Source organism: Scyliorhinus torazame, chromosome 19 (assembly GCF_047496885.1).
Source record: "Scyliorhinus torazame isolate Kashiwa2021f chromosome 19, sScyTor2.1, whole genome shotgun sequence".
Lineage (NCBI taxonomy): Eukaryota > Metazoa > Chordata > Chondrichthyes > Carcharhiniformes > Scyliorhinidae > Scyliorhinus > Scyliorhinus torazame.
This window is the reverse complement of record NC_092725.1, coordinates 40,871,466-40,892,499: the sequence shown is the minus strand read 5'-3', so window position 1 is coordinate 40,892,499 and position 21,034 is coordinate 40,871,466. Positions and strand designations below refer to the sequence as shown.

At 51.8% G+C, this 21,034-nt stretch overlaps 1 protein-coding gene across 2 annotated transcripts in view; it reads left to right on the top strand.

Annotated features, from left to right (window-relative positions):
• Nucleotides 1-21,034, top strand: part of LOC140396095 (protein-methionine sulfoxide oxidase mical3a-like) — a 1,213,674-nt gene that overhangs the window by 37,211 nt on the left and 1,155,429 nt on the right. For both annotated transcript variants that reach the window (XM_072484208.1, XM_072484209.1), the window contains exon 2: nt 20,214-20,291. The gene's annotated coding sequence lies outside the window, so the exon portion shown is untranslated. The remainder of the gene's footprint in view (nt 1-20,213; nt 20,292-21,034) is intronic.

Here is a 21,034-nt window from a genome sequence, read left to right as displayed (position 1 = left end):
TTGACAAAGATGACTTAAACATCAAAGCCAAAGGCTCAGCAATCTCCTCCCCAGCTTCCCAGAGAATCCTAGGATAAATTCCATCCGGCCCAGGGGACTTATCTATTTTCACCCTTTCCAGAATTGTTAACACCTCCTCCTTATGAACCTCAAGCCCTTCTAGTCTAGAAGCCTGAATCTCAGTATTCTCCTCGACAACATTGTCTTTTTCCTGTGTGAATACTGACGAAAAATATTCATTTAGCACCTCTCCTATCTCCTCGGACTCCAAGCACAACTTCCCACTACTGTCCTTGACTGGCCCTACTCTTACCCTCATCATTCTTTTATTCCTGACATATCGATAGAAAGCTTTAGGGTTAGCCTTGATCCTACCTGTCAAAGACTTCTTATGTCCCCTCCTGGCTCTTCTTAGCTCTCTCTTTAGGTCCTTTCTAGCTAACTTGTAACTCTCGAGCGCCCTTACTGAACCTTCATGTCTCATCTTTACATAAGCCTCCTTCTTCCTCTTGACAAGTGTTTCTTAGTAAACCACGGTTCCCTTACTCGACCACTTCCTCCCTGCCTGACAGATACATACTTATCAAGGACACGCAGTAGCTGTTCCTTGAACAAGCTCCACATTTCCACTGTGCCCATCCCCTGCAGTTTTCCTCTCCATCTGATGCATCCTAAGTCTTGCCTCATCGCATCATAATTGCCTTTCCCCCAGATATAACTCTTGCCCTGCGGTATATACCTATCCCTTTCCATCACTAAAGTAAACGTAATCGACTTGTGGTCACTATCACCAAAGTGCTCACCTACCTCCAAATCTAACACCTGTCCTGGTTCATTACCCAGTACCAAATCCAATACAGCCTCACCTCTCGTTGGCCTATCTACATAATGTGTCAGGAAACCCTCCTGCACACATTGGACAAAAACGGACCCACCTAAAGTACTCGAACTACAGCGTTTCCAGTCAATATTTGGAAAGTTAAAGTCCCCGATAACAACTACCCTGTTGCTTTCGCTCCTATCTAGAATCATCTTTGCAATCCTTTCCTCTACATCTCTGGAACTTTTTGGAGGCCTGTAGAAAACCCCTAACAGGGTGACCTCTCCTTTCCTGTTTCTAACCTCAGCCCATACTACCTCAATCGACGAGTCCTCATCAAACGTCCTTTCTGCCACCGTAATACTGTCCTTGACTAACAATGCCACCCCTCCCCCTCTTTTACCACCTTCCCTGAGCTTACTGAAATATCTAAACCCCGGCACCTGCAACAACCATTCCTGTCCCTGCTCTATCCATGTCTCCGAAATGGCCACAACATCGAAGTCCCAGGTACCAACCCATGCCGCAAGTTCACCCACCTTATTCCGGATGCTCCTTGCATTGAAGAAGACACACTTTAAACCACCTTCCTGCCTGCCGGTACACTCCTGCAACTTTGAAACCCGACTCGTGACCTCACTACTCTCAACCTCCTGTATACTGGAGCTACAATTCAGGTTCCCAAGCCCCTGCTGAACTAGTTTAAACCCTCCCGAAGAGCATTAGCAAATTTCCCCCCCAGGATATTGGTACCCCTCTGGTCTAGGTGTGGACCATCCCGTTTGTAGAAGTCCCACCGACACCAGAATGAGCCCAAATTATCCAGAAATCTGAAACCCTCCCTCCTGCACCATCCCTGTAGCCACGTGTTCAACTCCTCTCTCTCCCTATTCCTCGTCTCGCTAGCACGTGGCACGGGTAACAACCCAGAGATAATAACTCTGTTTGTCCTAGATCTAAGTTTCCACCCTAGCTCCCTGAATTCCTGCCTTACATCCCTATCCCTTTTCCTACCTATGTCGTTGGTACCTATGTGGACCACGACTTGGGGCTGCTCCCCTTCCCCCTTAAGGATCCCAAAAACACGATCCGAGACATCACGCACCCTGGCACCTGGGAGGCAACACACCAACCGCGAGTCTCTCTCGTTCCCACAGAATCTCCTATCTATCCCCCTAACTATGGAGTCTCCAATGACTAATGCTTTACTCCTCTCCCCCCTTCCCTTCTGAGCAACAGGGACAGACTCTGTGCCAGAGACCTGCACCCCATGGCTTACCCCTGGTAAGTCCCCCCCTCAACAGTATCCAAAGCGGTATACTTGTTACTAAGGGAAACGACCACAGGGGATCCCTGTACTGACTTGCTTCATCCAAGCCCCTCTCACCGTCACCCATCTATCTTTATTCTTCGGAGGAACTATTTCTTCCTTGGCAGCACGGTAGCCTTGTGGATCGCACAATTGCTTCACAGCTCCAGGGTCCCAAGTTCGATTCCAGCTTGGGTCACTGTCTGTGCGGAGTCTGCACATCCTCCCCGTGTGTGCGTGGGTTTCCTCCGGGTGCTCCGGTTGCCTCCCACAGTCCAAAGATGTGCAGGTTAGGTGGATTGGCCATGATAAATTGCCCTTCGTGTCCAAAATTGCCCTTAGTGTTGGGTGGGGTTACTGGGTTATGGGAATGGGGTGGCAGTGTTGACCTTGGGTAGGGTGCTCTTTCCAAGAGCCGGTGCAGACTTGATGGGCCGAATGGCCTCCTTCTGCACTGTAAATTCTATGACTCTATGACTCTATGATAGATTCCAGCATCTTCCCTACTACCGAAGTTAAGCTCACTGGCCTCTAATTACACACTTTCTGCCTACCTCCATTTTTAAACAGTGGTGTCATGTTTGCTAATTTCCAATCCGCCGGGACCACCCCAGAGTCTAGTGAATTTTGGTAAATTATCACTAGTGCATTTGCAATTTCCCTAGCCATCTATTTTAGCACTCTGGGATGCATTCCATCAGGGCCAGGAGACTTGTCTACCTTTAGCCCCATTAGCTTGCCCATCACTACCTCCTTAGACACACACACTAACTCACAAACACAGTAACACACACACAGTAACACAGTAACTCACAGACATCTTAACTCACACACAAAGCAACTCACACACACAGTAACTCACACACACACACAAAGCAACTCACACACACAGTAACTCATACACACACAAAGCAACTCACACACAGTAACTCACACACACACACAAAGCAACTCACACACAAAGCAACTCACACACACAAAGCAACTCACACACAGTAACTCACACACACAGTAACTCACACACACAATAACAGACACAAAGTAACTTTCATAAATACAAAGCAACTCACACACACACAGTAACTCTCGCACACACAAAGCCACTCACACACACAGTAACACACACACTAACTCATACACACAGTAGTACACACAGTAACACACACACACACAAAGCCAATCACACACACAGTAACACACACACTAACTCATACACACAGTAACACAGTAATACACACAGTAACTCACACACACACAAAGCAACTCACACACACAGTAACACACACACTAACTCACACACACAGTAACACACACACTAAGTAATACACACAGTAACTCTCGCACTCACAAAGCCACTCACACACACAGTAACACACACACACTAACTCATACACATAGTAACACAGTAATACACACAGTAACTCACACATACAAAGCAACTCACAAACACACAGTAAATCACACACACAGTAAGACACACACACAGTAACTCTGTCTCTCACACACACAGTAACTCACACATACAAAGCAACTCACAAACACACAGTAAATCACACACACAGTAAGACACACACACAGTAACTCTGTCTCTCACACACACAGTAACTCACACGCACTCAATAACTCACACACACAGTAACACACACATGTAACTCATACACACAAACACAGTGTGGTGAATGTATTATGCCAATAATCCACCATTGTATTTGTATCTGTGCTGCTGCCCTTGTATTTGTATCTGTGCTATTCTGTTGCCCTTGTGGGCTCCTCTATGGGCCATTGTATGGCATTATCCATAGGGGAACATGTTGGGGCCTGTATGGGCTCCGTCCATGGCTCCTCCCCTTGAAGGGAGGTATAAAGAGCAGTGGACCTGTAGGTGGTTCTCAGTATTGGATCAGTCGCAGGCAGGCACTGTTCTAAGTTGATTAAAGCCACAGTTTACTTCTACTCCCATCTCGAGTGAATTGATGGTCGCATCAATTTAATCAACTTAAACGCAACTATGGAATCGGCCCTCAAACCTGACAGACTGGAACTCGATCCGCAGGCCGCGGAGGCAAAATAAATTTTTTCGCACTGTCTCCGTTGCTCCAAGGCCTATCTCGCAGCCTCCTCCACGCCTTCCATCACCGACGAACAGAAGCTGAGCCTCCTCCACGCACGGGTGAGCCATCGAATCTCTGTTCAACTCGACGAGGCCTCCTCCTACGCAGACGCCCTCGCGATGCTCGAGTGCCTCTATGTACGGCCCGTGAATGAGGTCTACGCGGGACACATCCTCACCATTCACCACCAGTGCCCCGGGGAATCGCTAGAAGACTACCTACGCAACCTCAAAGCTCTCACGCGCAACTGTAACTACCAGGCCGTTACGGCCACTCAACATATGGAACTCGCCGTCTGAGACGTCTACGTGGCGGGAGTCCGGTCCAACTACGCGAGACAATGCCGACTCGAAAAGGGGGCCCTGGACCTGGATCAGACGGTAAAGTTAGCCTCCTCTCTGGAAGTAGCGTTCCAGAGCCTTAACGTGTTCCCGGCTGACCACGTGACCCCCTCGTGGACCTCCGACCATAGACTACCCCAGGCCTGTGCCGCGCGGCCACCCGCCCACCATGGGGGGCTACCCTGCTATTTCTGTGGTCAGTCCCAACACCCCCGGCAGCACTGCCCGGCCCATAACGCGAACTGCAGCAGCTGCGGGCGAAAAGGACATTTCGCCAAAGTTTGCCTGGCCAGGTCCAAGAACTCTAACTCACAGGCCCGATCCTCAGACTCACAGGCCCGCAGACCCCGCAGTGTGGCAGCGTGTCTGCTGACTCCGCCCCCAGTAGACTCGTCATCAGCCTCGTGCTATCCGTGCGGGCAGCCATCTTCCAGCCCTCACAGCACGTGCGACTCACGGGGGCCGCCATCTTGGACGCCATCTTCCTCACCGCCCGCCACACTCGACCAACGGGGCCGCCATCTTGGCCATCCACCCCCACGCGGCCGGCCACATGCGATCCATTGGGGCCGCCATCTTGGACGCCATCTTCCTCACTGCCCGCCATGCTCGACAAACATATCTGCTACGTCGCTCGACGCGTACGATCAACAAGGGCAGCCATCGCGGAACCGCCCAGCACCTCCGACCACGCCGGCTACCCGCAACTCAGTGCAGTCACCCTGGACCAGTCGCAACTCAAGCACCTCCGGAGTTCCATGATGACCGTCCGGGTACACAGGCACGAGACGCCTTGGCTTTTTGACTCCGGGAGCACAGAGAGCTTCATTCACCCAGACATGGTAAGATGCTGCTCGCTCCCAGTATTCCCGGCATACCAAACCATTTCCCTCGCCTCTGGGTCGCACTCGGTGCAAATCCGAGGGCGCACTACCGCAGCCCCAGCAATACAGGGCGTCAAGTATGCCAATTTTAAATTATATGTGCTCCCAGACCTCTGCGCTCCTCTCCTATTGGGACTAGATTTCCAATGCAACCTCAGGAGCCTAACCCTGAAGTTCGGGGGGGCCCTGCCCCCACTCACCATAAGCAGCCTCACGACCCTAAAAGTCGGCCCTCCCCCACTCTTCGCAACCCTCACCGCCGACTGCAAACCAGTCGCCACCAGAAGCAGGCGGTATAGCATACAGGACAGGACTTTTATCAGGTCCGAGGTCCAGCGGCTCTTGCGGGAGGGGGTCATCGAGGCCAGTAATAGCCCCTGGAGAGCTCAGGTGGTGGTCGTCAAGACCGGGGAAAAGTTCCGGATGGTTGTAGATTATAGCCAAACCATAAACCGGTAAACGCAACTCGATGCGTACCCCCTTCCCCGGATTGCAGACATGGTAACTCAGATCGCGCACTACCAGGTGTTCTCCACGGTAGATCTGAAGTCTGCATACCACCAGTCCCAATCCGCCCGGAGGACCGCCACTACATGCTTTTGAGGCAGCCGGCTGCCTTTTCCACTTCCTCCGGGTCCCCTTTGGTGTCACGAACGGGGTCTCGCTGTTCCAAAGAACAGTGGACCGAATGGTGGACCGGTACGGGCTGCGGGCCACATTTCCGTCTACGGCCATGATCAGCAGGACCACGACGCCAACCTCCACAGATTTCTCCAAACCGTCCAAACCCTAAACCTCACGTACAACAAGGAGAAATGCGTTTTCCGCACAACCAGACTAGCCATCTTCGGCTCCGTCATGGAAAACGGGGTTCTGGGACCCGACCCTGGCCGTATGCGCCCCCTCCTGTAACTCCCCCTCCCCCACTGCCCCAAAGCCCTGAAGAGGTGCCTCGGGTTCTTTTCATATTATGCCCAGTGGGTCCCCAACTCTGCGGACAAAGCCCGCCCACTTATCAAGGCCACCATCTTCCCACTGGCGACTGAGGCCCGCCAGGCCTTCAGCTGTATCAAGGCGGACATCGCCAAAGCCATGATGCGCGCGGTGGACGAGTCCATCCCCTTCCAGGTGGAGAGCGACGCATCAGAGGTCACTCTCGCCGCTACCCTCAATCAAGCAGGCAGACCGGTAATGTTTTTTTCGCGCACCCTCACCACCTCCAAAATTCGGCACTCCTCAATTGAAAAAGAAGCCCAAGCCATCGTGGAAGCCGTACGGCACTGGAGGCACTACCTCGCTGGTAGGAGGTTTACCCTCGTCACCGACCATCGATCGGTAGTCTTCATGTTCGATAATACGCAGCGGGGCAAAATCAAGAACGAAAAGATCGAGGTGGAGGATCGAACTCTCCACCTATAACTACGATATAGTATATCGTCCTGGGAAGCTCAACGAGCCCCCAGATGCCTTGTCCCGTGGCACATGCGCCAGCTCGCAAGATGACCGACTACGGGCTAGCCACGATGACCTCTGCCACCCGGGGGTCACCCGGCTCGCCCATTACATCAAGGCCCGCAACCTGCCCTACTCCACCGAGGAGGTCAGAGCTATGACCAGGGACTGCCAAATCTGTGCGGAGTGTAAACAGCACTTCTATTGACCGGATAAGGCCCACCCGTGAAGGCATCCCGGCCCTTTGAGCGCCTCAGTATCGATTTCAAAGGGCCCCTCCCCTCCAATAACTGCAACATATATTTCCTCAACATTATTTATGAGTTCTCCCGCTTCTCCTTTGCAATCCCCTGCCCCGACATGACCACGTCCACCATCATTAAAGCCCTGCATAGTGTCTTCACCCTGTTTGGTTTCCCCAGTTATGTCCACAGTGACCGGGGCTCAGTACCTGCTCAGGAAGGGCATCGCTTCGAGCAGAACTATCAGTTATAACCCCAGGGGAAACGGGCAGGTGGAGAGGGAGAATGCGATGGTCTGGAAGACCGTCCTACTGACCCTACGGTCCAGGAATCTCCCAGTTTCTCACTGGCAGGAGGTCCTCCCCGACGCGCTCCACTCCATTAGGTCCCTACTTTGCACGGCCACAAACGAGACCCCTCATGACCGCCTATTTGTTTTCCCCAGGAGATCCACCTCAGGGGCCTCGCTTCCGTCCTGTATATATGTTATAGTAAATAAATGTTATTACTTTGTATCCTTAAAACTCGTGCTGGATTCTTCGTGGCCCTTACAAAACTGGCGACGAAGGTAAAAGTGAATAGCTGTCTACACTGCTGAAGCCACCTCCCTGGATTTTTGTTGGATACAGGTTGGAAGTTGTTTTCTATTATACCATGCCTCTGTACGGACGTTTGGATGTTTTTGATGCTGCGCTGGAAAGCTGGAACCAGTACGCAAAACGGATGCGTTACTATTTCTGGGCAAACAATATCACCGAAAACGAGCGCCAGGTGGTCATATTGCTCACCGCCTGCGGGCCGCATACGTTTGGGGTGATTAGGAGCCTTGCGTACCCAGCTGCGCCGGACACCAAAACGTTTGACGAACTTGTGAATATAGTGGGGCAGCATTTTAAGCCAACCCCGTCCACGATAGTCCAGCGTTACCGGTTTAATACCGCTGAGAGGACCCCTGGAGAATCCCTTGCCGATTTTCTATCCAGGCTACGCAGGATTGCGGAGTACTGTGACTATGGTGAGACCTTGTCAGAAATGTTACGCGACCGTTTGGTTTGCGGTATTAACAATGCAGCCACCCAGAGAAAGTTGTTAGCGGAGCCAACATTGACTTTTCAACAGGCCATTCAAATAGTATTGTCCCGAGAGAGCGCAGAGCGAGGAGTACAGGAGCTACAGGGAATGGAAGTGCATGCCTTGGGGCGCAACCCTTTCCGTCCAAAAACGTCCCCCCGCACTCCTGCGGTACCTTGGGCGAGGCAACGTCCGGACCGACGCCAGTGGCCATCGGACATTCCTCCCCGAAGGGAGCCTTCTCCAGAGCCAATGGATGAGGAGCCATGTCCGTGTCAGACTTGTAAGCGCCGACCCCGTCGCGGACGGCGGTCCTGGGTACGCCAGAGGCACTGTCATTCCGACCGAAACTGGGACCAGCCTAGGGGCCGTAACTGGGACCAGCCCAGAGGCCGTACCTTCCATGTGGATGAACCTGCGGCGACTACTCCTGAGGATGTGGAGACGGAGGACGACTGCCTGCAGCTGCATTGTGTGGCAGCTCCCCGTGTGGCCCCCATTAAGGTGACAGTACGGGTCAATGGCCACCCGCTTGAGATAGAGTTGGATACTGGCGCAGCGGTCTCCGTGATCGCCCAGAGGACATTCGACCGCATCAAGCAGGGTATACAGACCCTTACATTAACTGACTCACAGGCCAGGTTGGCCACCTACACGGGGGAACCACTGGACATTGCAGGAACTACAATGACCCCTGTTGTCTATGGACGCCAGGAGGGGCGTTTCCCACTTATCGTGGTGCGCGGCCATGGGCCCAGCCTGTTGGGTCGGAACTGGTTGCGCCATTTGCGGTTGCAATGGCAGCACATCCTTCAAACAGTTTCTGAAGGGTTGACTGAGGTGCTAGGACGATACCCAGATGTATTCCAGCCTGGTTTGGGGAAAATAAAAGGGGCCGTAGTCCGTATCCAAGTTGAACCAAGCTATTTCCGGGCGCGCCCAGTGCCTTATGCCTTGCTCGAGAAGGTAGAAGGGGAGCTCACTCGTTTGGAGAGTTTGGGTATTATCAGGCTCGTCCGTTTTGCTGACTGGGCAGCACCAATTGTACCTGTAATGAAGCCAGATGCCACAGTTCGCTTGTGTGGCGACTATAAACTTACAGTGAATACAGTTTCCCGACCCGACCGATATCCAATGCCTCGCATAGAGGATCTCTACGCGAAGCTTGCAGGTGGACTCTCGTTCACAAAATTAGATATGAGTCACGCCTACCTGCAGTTGGAGCTGGACCCTGCCTCCCGACCATATGTAACGATTAATACACACCGGGGCCTGTATGAATATACATGGTTGCCTTTTGGAGTATCCTCTGCCTGCGCAATTTTTCAACGTGTTATTGAGGGCATTTTGAGAGGTTTACCACGTGTTGCTGTCTACTTAGATGACGTTTTGATTACAGGGACGTCGGAGCAAGAACATTTGGAAAATCTGGAGGCTGTCCTTAGACGCCTTTCGGAGGCTGGAGTCCGTTTACGTTGCACAAAGTGCGTATTTCAGGCAAAGGAAGTAGTCTACCTAGGTTATCGGGTGGACCGCGAAGGTCTGCACCCCGTCGCAGAGAAGGTGCGTGCAATTCAACATGCCCCCACCCCGACTGACACTTCGCATCTTCATTCTTTTCGCGGTCTCGTAAACTATTACGGGAAGTTCCTCCCCAATCTGGCAACTACGCTGGCCCCTTTGCACCTTCTGCTAAAGAAAAATCACACCTGGGTTTGGGGTCAGCCGCAAGAAACCGCTTTCCGGCGGGTAAAGCAACAATTGTCATCGTCTGGGTTACTAACCCACTATGATCCAGGAAAGCCTTTGCTCGTCACATGTGATGCATCCCCTTGTGGTATTGGGGCCGTCCTGTCCCACAAGATGGAGAACGGGTCCGAGCGACCGATAGCTTTCGCCTCCCGCACATTGACTGCAGCGGAGAAAAAGTACGCGCAGAACGAGAAGGAGGGCCTGACAGTGGTTTTTGCGGTGAAACGCTTCCACCAGTACGTGTACGGCCGCCATTTCACTATCGTGACTGATCATAAGCCCCTGCTGGGACTTTTCAGAGAGGATAAGTTAATATCGCCCATTGCTTCTGCACAGATCCAGCGCTGGGCTTTGTTGCTCGCTGCATACGAGTATTCTCTGGAGCACAAACCAGGTACGCAGATAGCAAATGCCGACGCACTGAGCCGATTGCCTTTATCGACCGGCCCCATGTCGACCCCCACGACCGGTGAGGTGGTTGCAACCCTAAATTTTATGGACACCTTGCCTGTCACGGCATCACAGATCCGTGAGTGGACCCAGACGGAGCCAGTCCTGTCAAAGGTTCGGCACATAGTCCTGTATGGTGGGCAGCATAGACAGTTCCCAGGCGAGTTGCGGGCATTTTCCTCCAAGCTGTCAGAATTCAGCATGGAAGACGGCATCCTCTTGTGGGGGACGCGTGTGATTGTCCCGGAAAAAGGCCAGGAGCTGATACTATCAGACTTGCACAATGGGCATCCAGGCGTGACCAAAATGAAAATGTTGGCCCGGAGTTATGTCTGGTGGCCAGGCCTCGACACCGACATTGAGAAGATGGCCCAAAACTGCTCCATTTGTCAGGAGCATCAGAAGCTTCCGCCGGCCGCGCCCCTACATCACTGGGAATGGCCAGGGCGGCCTTGGGCACGCTTGCATGCAGATTTTGCAGGCCCTTTTCAAGGATCCATGTGCCTTCTATTAATTGACGCCCAGTCTAAATGGCTAGAGGTGCATAAGATGCAGGGGACAACGTCCTGCGCAACAATTGAAAAGATGCGTTTATCGTTTAGTACGCATGGCCTCCCCGAGGTGCTGGTCACGGATAACGGCACTCCATTCACGAGTGAGGAGTTTGCTAGGTTCACAAAGATGAACGGCATCCGCCATATCCGCACTGCCCCTTACCACCCGGCTTCAAATGGGTTGGCGGAGTGCAGTGCAGACATTCAAAAGAGGCCTAAAGAAGCAGTCTTCCGGATCAATGGACACGAGACTGGCTCGCTTTTTATTTACGTACAGGACCACCCCCCATGCAGTGACTGGGGTAGCTCCCGCAGAAATCCTAATGGGCCGGAGACTTCGCACCCGCCTTAGTATGGTTTTCCCGGACGTTGGCGCAAAAGTACGCCGCACACAAGAACGGCAGGAACAGGGTTTTTCTCGGCATCGTCCGATTCGGCAGTTTGCGCCCGGTGACCCAGTGTTCGTTCAGAATTTTGCTGGTGGTGCCCAATGGGTTCCTGGTGTAATCTTTCGCCAAACGGGCCCTATATCTTACCAAGTGCAAGCCCAGGGTCGTCTCCAGCGAAAACATGTAGACCACGTTGTGGTCGTATGCATTCGGGGTCATGTGGGACTGTGAAGCCGTGATGTCATTGGCTGACAGATCCCGGGTCCTGGTTGGCTGTTGACCTCTAGCTCCGCCCTGAAGGCAGAGTATAAGAACCAGGAGTTCTCCCCCGCAGGCCAGTCTGTTACTGAACTGCGGGGAACACGTCACGCTTAATAAAGCCTCATCGACTTCATCTCTATTCGTCTCTCGTGAGTCTTTGTGCGCTACAATTTATTAAGCGTGACTTAAAGGGCTATGGAGCTCAGGTTCATCCCGGAATGCCTGAGGATCAGCCCCCACGCAGTGAACTCAGCAGCAGTTTTCAAACACTGGCAGACTTGTTTCGAGGTCTACCTCAGAACGGCCCCCGGCCGGGTCACAGAAGACCAGAAACTACAGGTCCTGCACTCGAGGGTAAGCCCGGAAATTTTCCCTCTCATCGAAGACGCAGAGAATTTCGTTCGCAGCACTAAAGAGCATCTATGTTCGCCCAGTGAACCAGATCTACGCACGCTACCAACTCGCAACGAGACGGCAAAGTCCCGGAGAATCGACAGATGAATTCTACGCCGCGCTGCTAATTTTGGGACGGGCCTGCAGCTGCCCGCCGGTAAACACGATTGAACACACGGACATGTTAATGCGCGATGCTTTTGTGGCTGGTATGAACTCTTCCCAAATCCGCCAAAGACTTTTAGAAAAAGAGTCGCTAGGACTCTCAGAGGCACGGGCCCTTGCAGCCTCACTAGATGTGGCCGCGCGAAACGCCCGCGCCTACGGCCGCGACCGCGTGGCAGCCCCTTGGGCTCCGTGGACCCCCGTCGCGACAAACCCCCCCCCCCACCCCACAGGCTTGCGCGGTTCAGAGTCAAGTCGTCCCGGGGGAGCCCGCTGCTATTTCTGCGGACAGGCGAAACACCCCCGGCAGCGCTGCCCGGCCCGCGCAGCGGTTTGCAAGAGCTGCGGGAAAAAGGGCCATTTCGCGGCTGTGTGCCGGTCCCGGGAGGTCGCCGCTGTCCCCGGAGAACAAGGTGTCCTGCGCGTTTCTAACGCTCCCCAACCCCCCCAGCGCCCCATGTGCGACCCGCAGGCGCCGCCATTTTGGGTCCCGGCCACCACGAGAAGAGGAGGGGCGCCGCCATCTTGGGACCCCCCAGACCTGTGCGACGCGTGGGGGCGGCCATTTTGTCCACTCCCGCCGCCATCTTGTGACCCCCCAGCCATGTGCGATGCATGGGGGCGGCCATTTTGTTCACCCCCGCCGCCATCTTGGACGGCAAAAACGGACCCCAGTGTCGACGGCTCCACGGGGTTCGAGGAAGACGCTGAAGCACTACGATCACGTCTGGCCTCAATGACACTGGACCAAGCACGGCCCCGGACGCTCCAGACGACGACAACAACGGTGCTGATAAACGGGCACGAGACACCATGCCTGGTCGACTCCGGGAGCACAGAAAGCTTCATCCACCCCGACACGGTAAGACGCTGTTTTTTGACCATCCGTCCCAGTGCGCAAAAGATTTTGCAGGATGCCACTCCGTACAGATTAAAGGCTTCTGCATAGTGACCCTAACGGTGCAAGGGAGGGAGTTTAAAAACTACAGGCTCTACGTCCTTCCCCAACTCTGCGCACCCACATTACTGGGATTAGACTTCCAGTGCAATCTGCAGAGCCTAACCTTCCAATTCGGCGGCCCAATACCCCCACTCACTATCTGCGGCCTCGCAACCCTCAAGGTTGAGCCCCCATCCTGGTTTGCAAACCTCACCCCGGATTGCAAACCCGTCGCCACTAGGAGCAGACGGTACAGCGCCCAGGACCGGACATTCATTCGGTCCGAAGTCCAGCGGCTACTGAAGGAAGGCATAATCCAGGCCAGCAATAGTCCCTGGAGAGCACAGGTGGTAGTAGTAAAGACAGTGGAGAAGCAAAGGATGGTCATAGACTATAGCCAGACCATCAACAGGTACACACAACTAGATGCGTACCCTCTCCCCCGCATATCCGACATGGTCAATCGGATTGCCCAATATAAGGTCTTCTCCACCGTGGACCTCAAGTCCGCCTACCATCAGCTCCGCCCAAGTGACCGCAAGTACACAGCCTTCGAGGCAGACGGGCGATTATACCACTTCCTAAGGGTCCCATTTGGCGTCACAAACGGGGTCTCGGTCTTCCAACGAGAGATGGACCGAATGGTTGATCAACACGGGTTGCAGGCCACGTTCCCGTATCTCGACAACGTAACCATCTGCGGCCACGATCAGCAGGACCACGACGCCAACCTCCAAAAATTCCTCCAGACCGCCTTGAACCTCACATACAACGAGGACAAGTGCGTTTTTAGCACAAACCGGCTAGCCATCTTGGGATATGTAGTGCGCAATGGGATAATAGGCCCCGACCCCGAACGCATGCGCGCCCTCATGGAGTTTCCCCTCCCTCACTGCTCAAAAGCCCTAAAACGCTGCCTGGGGTTCTTTCCATATTACGCCCAGTGGGTCCCCCAGTACGCAGACAAGGCCCGCCCCCTAATACAGACCACGACCTTCCCTCTGTCGACAGAGGCTTGCCAGGCCTTCAGCCGCATCAAAGCGGATATCGCAAAGGCCACGATGCGCGCCATCGACGAGTCCCTCCCCTTCCAGGTTGAGAGCGACGCCTCCGATGTAGCTCTAGCGGCCACCCTTAACCAAGCGGGCAGACCCATGGCCTTTTTCTCCCGAACCCTCCACGCTTCAGAAATCCGCCACTCCTCAGTGGAAAAGGAAGCCCAAGCCATAGTGGAAGCTGTGCAACATTGGAGGCAATACCTGGCCGGCAGGAGATTCACTCTCCTCACGGACCAACGGTCGGTAGCCTTCATGTTCGATAATGCACAGCGGGGCAAAATTAAAAACGACAAGATCTTAAGGTGGAGGATCGAGCTCTCCACCTTCAACTATGAGATCCTGTACCGTCCCGGAAAGCTGAACGAGCCGTCCGATGCCCTATCCCGCGGCACATGTGCCAACGCACAAATTGACCACCTCCAAACCCTCCACGAGGACCTCTGCCACCCGGGGGTCACTCGGTTCTACCATTTTATAAAGTCCCGCAACCTCCCCTACTCTGTGGAGGAGGTCCGTACAGTCACAAGGAACTGCCACATCTGCGCAGAGTGCAAACCGCACTTTTTCAGGCCGGATGGTGCGCACCTGATCAAGGCCTCCCGTCCCTTTGAACGCCTTAGTCTGGATTTCAAAGGGCCCCTCCCCTCCACCGACCGCAACACACACTTCCTGAATGTGGTGGACGAGTACTCCAGTTTCCCCTTCGCCATCCCCTGCCCTGACATGACAGCGGCCACAGTCATTAAAGCCCTTAACACCATATTCACACTGTTCGGTTGCCCCGCATACGTCCACAGCGACAGGGGGTCCTCCTTCATGAGTGACGAGCTGCGCCAGTTCCTGCTCAGCAACGGTATAGCCTCGAGCAGGATGACCAGCTACAACCCCCGGGGGAACGGGCAAGTAGAGAGGGAGAACGGCACGGTCTGGAAGACCGTCCTACTGGCCCTACGGTCCAGGGACCTCCCAGTTTCACGGTGGCAGGAGGTCCTCCCGGATGCTCTCCACTCCATCCGGTCGCTACTGTGTACTAGCACTAACCAAACGCCTCATGAGCGCCTCCTTGTCTTCCCCAGGAAGTCCTCCTCTGGAACGTCGCTGCCGACCTGGTTGGCGGCCCCAGGACCCATCTTGCTCCGAAAACATGTGCGGGCGCACAAGTCGGACCCGTTGGTCGAGAGGGTTCATCTCCTCCACCCGAACCCGCAGTACGCTTACGTGGAGTACCCCGACGGCCGACAGGACACGGTCTCCCTGCGAGATCTGGCGCCCGCCGGCAACACGCACACCCCCCCGACACCAATCACCCCCTCCCTGCCACCGGCGCACCCCGCGACTGCCCCCTTCCCGGGAGGATCGGTCCTCCTCCCAGGTCCGACCAGAAGTGAAGCTGAAGCAGAAACCGTAAGGCTCCTGGAGACGACAACACTGGAACAAGCACCACCACCGGGGCTGAGGCGATCGACAAGGACGACCAGACCGCCCGACCGACTCGTGGCATCGATGTAACACTACAATGTTGTGGACTTTAATGAGAACTTTTTTTCTTTTTCCCCCTTACGACTACTGTAAATAGTGCAAAACAAAAAAAAACCCTGTACATACTGTGATGACATGCAAAAGTTTTCCTCCCAGGACCAGCCTTGTAAACCCCCACCACCATGCGAAGCACCACCCCCGCCGGGTTCATTTTTAACAAGGGGTGAATGTGGTAGTATGCATTAGGGGTCATGTGGGACTGTGAAGCCGTGATGTCATTGGCTGACAGATCCCGGGTCCTGGTTGGCTATTGACCTCTAGCTCCACCCAGAAGGCAGAGTATAAGAACCAGGAGTTCTCCCCCGCAGGCCAGTCTGTTGCTGAACTGCGGGGAACAAGTCACGCTTAATAAAGCCTCATCGACTTCATCTCTATTCGTCTCTCATGAGTCTTTGTGCGCTACACACGTTCGGTCCAGAAGATCATCCCCTCAAAAGATTCCCCGCCCCCGGAGCTCATTTCAACAGCCGCAGAGACCAGAGACAAGGGAAGGTAGTCCTCACAATCTTCCACTGGTGCCTCACTCGAAGCCTGCGCAGGTCGTTACGGGACCGAATGGAGATAGAGACGCTGACATGACGGAGGCAGCAGACTCTGACTCCGAGATGGAGACACAGGATGCATCAAAGGGGGAATTCTCGGGTCCACGGGCCGTGGATGTACAACCGCGCCGTTCATCACGGAAACGCCGATCTCCGTCTCGTTACACGCCGCCTGATCCAGCGCCGCGTGCAAATGGCGTCCGGCCTGCGGCCAAACGAGTCCGACGCCTTCCTTCACCAGGGACTTCGGTGGATTCCTTGGACTTTGGGGGGGAGGGATGTTATAACCTGCCTACTTACCATTGGCTGGGGACTAATGACTATCCCACAATCCTGTGGCAGTATGAGCTTCCCCAATGAGGGGGGGCGGAGAAACTCCTAGTATAAATAAGCTGGCCAGTTCAGGAACCAGGAGGAAGGAGTATGTAGCAAGGGAAGTTACTGCTACTGTTATGTATATATGTTATAGTAAATAAATGTTATTACTTTGTATCCTTAAAACTAGTGCTGGATTCTTCGTGGCCCTTACAAAACTCACACACACAGTAACTCACACACACACTAACTCACACACACAGTAACACACACACACACATTAACTCATACAAACAGTAACTCACACACAGTAATACACACACACAGTAACTCACACTCACAGTAACTCACAGACACAGTAACTCACACACACAGTAACTCACACACACAGTAACTCACACACAGTAATTCACACACACAGTAACCCACACACACAGTAACTCACACACACAGTAACTCACACTCACAGTAACTCACACTCACAGTAACTCACACACACAGTAACTCACAGACACAGTAACTCACAGACAGTAACTCACACACAGTAATTCACACACATAGTAACTCACACACATAGTAACTCACACTCACAGTAACTCACACTCACAGTAACTCACACACACAGTAACTCACACACACAGTAACTCACAGACACAGTAACTCACACACACAGTAACTCACACACAGTAATACACACACACAGTAACTCACACTCACAGTAACTCACACTCACAGTAACTCACACACACAGTAACTCACAGACACAGTAACTCACACACAGTAACTCACACACAGTAACTCACACTCACAGTAACTCACACACACAGTAACTCACACACACAGTAACTCACACTCACAGTAACTCACACACAGTAACTCACACACACAGTAACTCACACACACAGTAACTCACAGACACAGTAACTCACACACACAGTAACTCACACACACAGTAACTCACACACACAGTAACTCACACTCACAGTAACTCACACACACAGTAACACACACACAGTAACTCACACACACAACACAGTAACTCACACACACAGTAACTCATACAAACAGTAACTCACACACACAGTAACTCACACTCACAGTAACTCACACACACAGTAACTCACACTCACAGTAACTCATACTCACAGTAACTCACACTCACAGTAACTCACACTCACAGTAACTCACACTCACAGTAACTCACACACACAGTAACTCACACACACAGTAACTCACACACATAGTAACTCATACAAACGCTAACTCACAAGTAGAGTAACACACACAGTAATACGCACACACAGTAACTCACACTCACAGTAAAACACGCACACAGCAACTCACACACACAGTAACTCACCCACAAACAGTAACACACACACCCAGTAAGACACACACACAGTAACTCACACACACAGTAACTCACACACACAGTAACTCACACACACAGTAACTCACACACTAAATCACAAACACAGTAACTCACAAAAAAAATCTGTCCTGGTCCACCCACGTCGACACTACCACCAAGAAAGCACAACAGCGCCTATACTTCCTCAGGAAACTAAGGAAATTCGGCATGTCCACATTAACCCTTACCAACTTTTACAGATGCACCACAGAAAGCATCCTATCGGGCTGCATCACAGTTTGGTATGGCAACTGCTCGGCCCAGGACCGCAAGAAACTTCAGAGAGTCGTGAACACCGCCCAGTCCATCACACGAACCTGCCTCCCATCCATTGACTCCATCTACACCTCCCGCTGCCTGGGGAAAGCGGGCAGCATAATCAAAGATCCCTCCCACCCGGCTTACTCACTCTTCCAACTTCTTCCATCGGGCAGGAGATACAGAAGTCTGAGAACACGCACGAACAGACTCAAAAACAGCTTCTTCCCCACTGTCACCAGACTCCTAAATGACCCTCTTATGGACTGACCTCATTAACACTACACCCTGTATGCTTCATCCGATGCCGGTGCTTATGTAGTTACATTGTATATGTTGTGTGGCCCTATTATGAATTTTCTTTTATTCCCTTTTCTTCCCATGTACTTAATGATCTGTTGAGCTGCTCGCAGAAAAATACTTTTCACTGTACCTCAGTACACGTGATAATAAACAAATCCAATCACACACACATTAACTCACACACACAGTATTCAAACAGTCTCAATTATTCAAACAGTCTCAAATGATCTCTCTCTCGCAAACTGATTTCTCCAAGACATCTCTTTACAGCAAGTATTCCGACCTATCTGCTAACTTTATTTAAAAGTGGATTGTGACCTGAGATGGGTTTTGTTTGATTGGAGATAAAGATAGCAGTTAAGGGTTATTGTTTGATTGTATTGTTTAATGGGGAATTGTGAGCTATTTTTCTTTGTGATGTTAAAGTTAGTAAACTGTGTTGGTAATGCAGTTTGTTTTAATATGCCATATCCCTATTTTATGTGAAATCACTCCTGGAGTGAAGCAACCTTTCCTCATAGTTTTACAAATTAAATTAAATATTGGGGTTTTGCTCCTAGCAACTGTTGGAGTCTGGTCCCAGACCGTAATAATACAGAAGCACACATAGCAACTCACACACACAGCAATTCACACACACAGCAATTCACACACAAACTCAGGGGTACATACACACCCATATTCACACACACAGACTCTCTCACACACACAAATGTACACACAGACTCACACACATACCCATACTCACACGCACAGACTCTCTCACACACACACACAGACGCACTTTGTCACACACACTCGCACTCACGCACACAGGCCAATACTGATACTTGTTGTTTTGATTCGATTGAAATGAGCAGGTTGCTGGAGCTGCTGGCTGTCATAGAATCATAGAGTCGCTACAGTGCAGAAGCAGGCCATTTGGCCCATCGAGTCTCAACCAAACCCTCCAAAAGAGCATCCCAATCTAGATCCACCCTCCCGCCCTATCCCGTAGTCCCACCTAACATTTGGGAAAATGTTTTCATCATGTCCAATCCACCCAATGGGCACATCTTTGGATTGTGGGAAGGAACCGGAGAACCCGGAGGAAACCCATGCAGGCGCGGGAAAACTCCATGCAGTCTCCCGGGGCCGGAGTTGAATCCGGGTCCTTGGCGCTGTGAAACAGCAGTGCTAACCACTGTGCCATCGTGCTGCCTATGTTCTTACTGATCTCCTACAACAGATAGTGACTCAGATCATTCTGATTTTGGATGACAATGATTGCTTTGAACAAACAGACTTATCGTTATTACCAATGGTTCAGTTGCTAAAATTAACTTTATTTTTTACAAATTTAGAGTACCCAATTATTTTGTTTACAATTGAAGGGCAATTTAGCATGGCCAATCCACCTACCCTGCAAACTCCACACGCACGGTGACCCTGGGCTGGGATCGAACCCGGGTCCTCAGCGCCATGAGGCAGCAGTGCTAACCACTGCACCACAGTGCCGCCCTTGAAGTTAACTATTTAACAGGTAACCTCAGTGGGGAAAGCTGGAGTTAAAACAAATGTTCTCATCCTTTCCTCCTTTTTCGGCTCCTGAAGCGCTGGTCTTTGATCTGTTTATCTTCCTCTCCTTGATCACTATCCATCCATCTACTGCAGGTGCTGCAAGAAGATCGAGGTTTGAACAATATTACACTCACCTGACCCTATACGCAAGAGGCTAAACCAGGGAGACAGGTAGTGAGCTGGTCACAAACTTGAATATTGCTGGAATGAGAAACAAGTTGCTGGAAATGTCCATCTTAATCTCACCAAGAATTGGAAATTTCAAACAATCACAATTTATACTCCACGAGAGCAGGGTGGTGATTGGTTGGCAAGTCAATTCTTATTGGCTGTGGTGTTGCCACGGAGAAAGCAACAAGGAACTATAGGCTCCCCAAGCTCCTGGGTATTTTGTTTAAGAAAGGCTGGGACATGTTCCTTTTGTTTGCAAAGGATGGGTTTCTGTGACAATACGATTGTCTTGTCACTCCTGCTACCAAGTGCCTGTGTCTCATCCGTCCTGCCACCTATAATATGTGGCTCCATGGGTGTCTTGTTGCACCTATTGGCAGGAGGTCAGAACTGTCACTACGTGTATTGATCATCTGCTATATACATTGGTACTGTTATATACAGTTATATACATTGGTACTGTTATATAATTATCTACATTGGTCCTGTTGTATACAGTTATATACATTTGCATGGTCATATACAGTTATATACATTAGTCCTGTTATATACAGTTATTTACATTGGTCCTGTTATATACATTGGTCCTGTTATATACATTGGTCCTGTTATATAGTTATATACATTGGTGCAACTATGTACAGTTATATACAGATATGCATGTGTGCAAATCAGCAGAGTGAGTTTGGAGTGCAGCCAGGCAGGGGTTAATGTGCAGTGAAGTTGCTGATTCAGGGAGAAGG